Here is a 5,240-nt window from a genome sequence, read left to right as displayed (position 1 = left end):
TAAGACAATTGAAGTATTCATGGATGATTTCACAGTACATGGTAACTCTTTTGAGGAATGCCTTGCTAATTTGGAAAAAATCCTATAGAGATGCCTTGAATCTAACCTTGTGCTTAATTATGAAAAATGTCACTTTATGGTTAATCAAGGTATGGTTTTAGGACATGTTTCAGCTAAAGGAATTGAAGTGGACAAGGCCAAGGTAGACACAATTAAAAATCTGCCCTACCCTACAAATGTTAAAGTCATCCGTTCCTTCCTTGCACATGCAGGATTCTACAGAAGATTCATAAAAGATTTTTCCAAAATCACACAGCCATTATGTAAATTGCTTCAACAAGATGTTACATTTGATTTTGATGCAGATTGCAAAAAAGCATTTAATCTGATTAAAGAATTACTTGTGACTGCCCCAATTATTCAAGCACCTGATTGGAACTTGCCTTTTGAAATCATGTGTGACGCAAGCAATTATGCAGTGGGAGAAGTCTTAGGGCAACGTGTGGGAAACTGATCAAACATAATTTAGCCACATTTTTATTATTTTTATTATTGTTTAATTACACATTTTTCAGCTTAATTTATGGTTTTTGTCTTGTTTTTATAGAAAAGAAAGAAAATGGAAAATTGGAGAAAAAGTGCATAAAAAGCTGGAAAAGTGATTGGGTCAAAGTGATTTGGCCAAATCACTGCCCAAATCGAGCTGAAGTAGAAACCTGGAACTATCTCACAGGAAAGTGATTGGGTCAGAGCAATTTGGCCAAATCAAACAGAGGACGCAGAGAAATCAAGCTGAGGCAGAAAAACCTGGAAGTGAATTCTCAGAAGTGATTTAGGCAAGCGATCTGCCCAAATCACCCGCCCAAATCACTTTGACACAGAAAAACAGCAGAAGCGGGAAAAAGTGCAGCAAACCAAAATTCAAATTTGGAGAAGTCCAAATCCACTTCAAACACTGCCATCACAGTTCCAAGAGCCACAAGAAAGTCTCTCACCTAAGGAATTCCATTTATAACTAAATACAAGATCCAAAGAGGAATCAAAGACCACAAAAGATCAAGCCAAAATAGGATTTCAAAACCCTAAATGGATGGGATTCTCAAGCTATAAAAGAGCAGCTTTTAAACCAGCAAAGGCATCTTCTCCTCTTCAAAAATTTTGCAGAATTACAGTAGACTCTTCTTCTCTTCCTTTCTTCTTTCCTTTGTGTATTTTTGTCCATCATGAGTGGCTAAATTCATTCTTTTTTCTAGTTGAAGTTGAGGAAATTTAGATTTATGATGAATTGGGAGATTTGAAACTCCATTGTTAAACTCTTATTTGCTTTCAATATTTATGCAACTTGATCTTTTCTATAATTATTACTTTGCTTTTAGAATCAATAAGGGCCCATTGCTTTTAAATTGCTTGAGTAATAAATTGTTTGAATGATTTAGGTCCGTAATTGCTTAGATTATTTGAACACAAATATAATCAGTTGGATAATCTAGACTTGACCACGCAATTGGCAAGGATAGAATTGGGTTTCTCTAAGTCTTAATGCAGTCAACAGTTGTTCGATGTTAAATGCCCCAAGGACGTTCCTTGGCAACTTGTTGATTAGTGTTTGATTAGCGAACGTTTCCTAATCAAACTAGAACTAAGGAGGAATTTGGTTGTGAGAAGCATCTTCCACAACCAAAACTAATTTATTGAAATAAAATAGGAGTCTTAGATAATCAATAATCAATTCTGAATAAGCTGAAATAGACTCATACTTCAACTAGAATCTCTTTCCCATTGAAATTCTCATTTATTTAAATTATTTCTCTCTTTTGCTTTTTAGATTTAAATCATCAAAACAAAACCCCCTCCTTTACTTATTTGTTATTTATTTGCCTTAGTCATTATTAGGAAGATCTTTCGTGTCAAATCCCTGTGGTTCGACCCTATTGCCACTATCTGCAAGTTAATTGTTGATTGTCTAATAGGTTTATTTTTTACGGCTTCGACAACCGCTATCAACAATTGGCACCGTTGCCAGGGATTTGATCTAACTAACGTATTTTCCTTTTATGACCAGGGCGGATCGTAAAGAAGCTCTTCTTTACGATCCGAAAATTGAACATACTGCCAAGAGATTAAGAAGACAAGCAAATATGAGGAATCAAGCCTTAAGACTGTATTCATCAACAACAGCAACTAATCTGGAAACTATAATACATTCTGCCACACAAAACACATAAAAAGTTGCTGCACAATTCACAGAAATAGCTGCTATACCCGAAGCAGAATCCTCTGCTACACCTGCTGTAACAGCAGCTGCACCTGAAGCTGAACCAGTTCCTGAACCTGCTGAACCTACTACACTTATTGCTATATCTGCTGCACAAATCACTGCTGTATCCGCTGCACAAATCGTTGCTGTACCTGCTGAATAAGTTGCTGAAGCAATTGCTGAAACTGCTGTACATACTACACTTGTTGAATCTGTTGCTGCACAAGCTACTGCACTCAAAACCATCCCTTAAAACTGCACTAGAATCAGTCCAAAAACCAGAAATTTTTGCTGACAAAATCTCAGAACCAGCCCTTAAAACAGTAGCTGAACCAGCTGCTATAAAGACAATCACAGCAGCACCTGAAGAGGCAGAAAATGCAGCAGCTACTACTCTTGAACCAGCTGTTGTCCTTGCTGAATTTGAAGCTAAAAACGTTGAGGCAAGAGCTCCAATGGCACAAGAAAGAACTCTTCGTGAACTAGCAACACCCTTGGATTATCAATCACTATGGTGCATCACTTACCCACCTTTGGCAGCCCCTTTTGAGCTCAAAACCGGATTAATTCATCTTCTTCCAAAATTCAGAGGTCTTAAAAATGAGGATACACACAAGCACCTCAAAGAATTTCACATTGTGTGCTCAACAATGCGGCCTCAAGGTATTTCCGAAGAGCATGTTAAATTAAGAGCTTTTCCCTTTTCTCTTGATGATTTTGCCAAAGATTGGTTGTTCCATTTACCACCTGGATCCATCACTTCATGGGCTGGGATGGTGAGAGCCTTCTTGAGCAAATACTTCCCAACCTCAAAAGCTATTAGCATCAAAAGAGAGATCAGTTACATCAAGCAAAAGGATTATGAAGGGCTATATGAATATTGGGAAAGATTCAAAAGGTTGTGTACAAGCTGCCCTCAGCATGATATTTCTGACAAATCTCTCATTGAATATTTCTATGGAGGTTTACTACCAGCGGAGAGGAAGTTTATTGATGCAGCATGTGGAGGATCAATTGAAGACAAAACCCCTCAAGAGATGAGAAATTTAATTTCCACCATGGCAGCAGCCTCACAGCAATTTGGAGACCAAGAATAGCCACCAAGAAGGGTGAATGAGGTAAGTACATCCACTTTAGCACCCCAAATTTCTGATCTCACCAATGTTATCTGTAGCCTTGTTGTGGGTCAAGCCTAACAAGTCCAGCAGATTCAGCAGCCCAAACCATGTGGAATATGTGCAAACTTGAGCCACCCTACTGACCTATGTCCCTCCCTTCAAGAAGAGGACCAGCAAGTAGGAGGATTTAATGGGCAAAAGAGGTATAATCCCTATTCTAACACCTACAACCCATGTTGGAGGGACCATTCGAACTTCAGTTATGCAAGGGACAATCAATATCCAAGCTATCAACAAAGAAATCCAGCCCAAGCAGCACCTCAAAAGTCCAACAGTCCCCTTGAAGAGATCGTGAAATCCTTAGCAAATTTAGTGCAAAACCTTGAGCAGCAAATGGGTCAAATGGCCACTTCAATGAGTAAGCTTGAATCACAAGGAAAGCTACCCTCCCAAACTGAAATCAATCCAAGGCAGAATGTTAGTGCCATTACACTAAGGAGTGGGAAAGAGTTTCAAGACAGCAAGGGTGAGCAGCAATCTGCCCAAATACAGAAACAGGTTGCTGAGAAGAAACTGCCGGAAATTGATCAGGGGCATCGATTTACCCAAATCGCAGACCCAATCATTGGACAGACAGGACAGCCAGGCAAAATCGATTTGCCCAAATCACCAGAAAGGGCAGAAATTGATTTTCCCAAATTAACAGACCAGGCAGAATCTAGTCAGAGGCAGCACATAGTACAACAACCAGCAGAAAGGTTCAAGGTACCTCCTCCCTTTCCCAAAAGATTTGCAAGGTCACAAAAAGAAAAAGAAGAGAAAGAAATACTTGCAACCGTTCGCAAAGTGGAGATCAACATACCTTTACTTGATGCTGCCAAACAAATACCAAGGGACACCAACCAGGAGGATGAGGAGAACAGGAAAAATTTGAAAGAAACAGAAACGGAAAAGACAACATGCTTCATAGACTGGTCCAGAGGCGATTTGCCCAAATCACTTGTACAGACAGAATCTGATTTGCCCAAATCACTTGAACAGGCAAAAATCAAATCAACAATGCAGACAGAATTCAATTTGCCCAAATCAGCAGCGCAGACAAATTTTGATTTGCCCAAATCATCAGTGCAAGCAGAATTCAATTTGCCCAAATGCAGTACCAGATTGCAGCCACCTTTTATGGAGAAATATGAATTGGAGTTCGAAGTGTTGCCCAATCACCTCAAAAATTCAAACATAAGGGCTAGAGGCACACCTCACTTGAAAGAGGAGAAACTAATCATGTTACTTCATGAATACATGAAAGAAATAGGGTGGGTTATAACCAAAACGAAAGGCGTGCTGCACTTCTTACTTAATTCTGTTGGGACCCTTTTCCCTCCCCCAATTACTTGAGCCTTGATCAAGTCAGGAAAGTCCGGCCCGCGACTTTAAACTAGGGCGCTATTGGGAGGCAACCCAGTGGAGACAATTTGCCCAAATCGATGGGCAAATCAGCAAAACCTAACTACAGCAGAGGTGATTTGGCCAAGTGATTTGCCCAAATCACTGTCCAAATCAGCAGAACCTCCATCAGCTGATCAATCTGCAGAATCTCGCCTTGACAAAATGGAGGCCCGAATCATACACATGGAAGGCATGCTGCAGTTGCTGGTTCAACACTTCATACCTGCAGACCACCACCACACCTGATTTAGCCAAATCACCACACCAGGGAGTCCCTTTCTCTCTTATTTTTCTCTTTATATGTTTTGCATTGGCCATGAGCGTGTGTTCAGGACGAAGACAGCTAATCAGATAGCATCCTGCCCCAGCAGAAGAACCAGTAGAAGTGGCAGCGAATGAACCAGCAGAGGAAGCACCTC

The 5,240-nt window shown here is 40.0% G+C and overlaps 1 non-coding gene across 1 annotated transcript; it reads right to left on the bottom strand.

The window, feature by feature from the left end:
- Positions 1-3,078: 3,078 nt before the first annotated feature.
- On the bottom strand, positions 3,079-3,185 carry LOC122722152. The gene has a single exon (XR_006349076.1). It is a non-coding gene; the product is annotated as a small nucleolar RNA R71 (small nucleolar RNA).
- Between the last annotated feature and the right edge of the window lie 2,055 nt (positions 3,186-5,240).

This window comes from Manihot esculenta, chromosome 16 (assembly GCF_001659605.2).
Source record: "Manihot esculenta cultivar AM560-2 chromosome 16, M.esculenta_v8, whole genome shotgun sequence".
NCBI lineage: Eukaryota > Viridiplantae > Streptophyta > Magnoliopsida > Malpighiales > Euphorbiaceae > Manihot > Manihot esculenta.
Note: the sequence above shows the minus strand (reverse complement) of the source record. Positions and strands in the feature narration are given on the sequence as shown.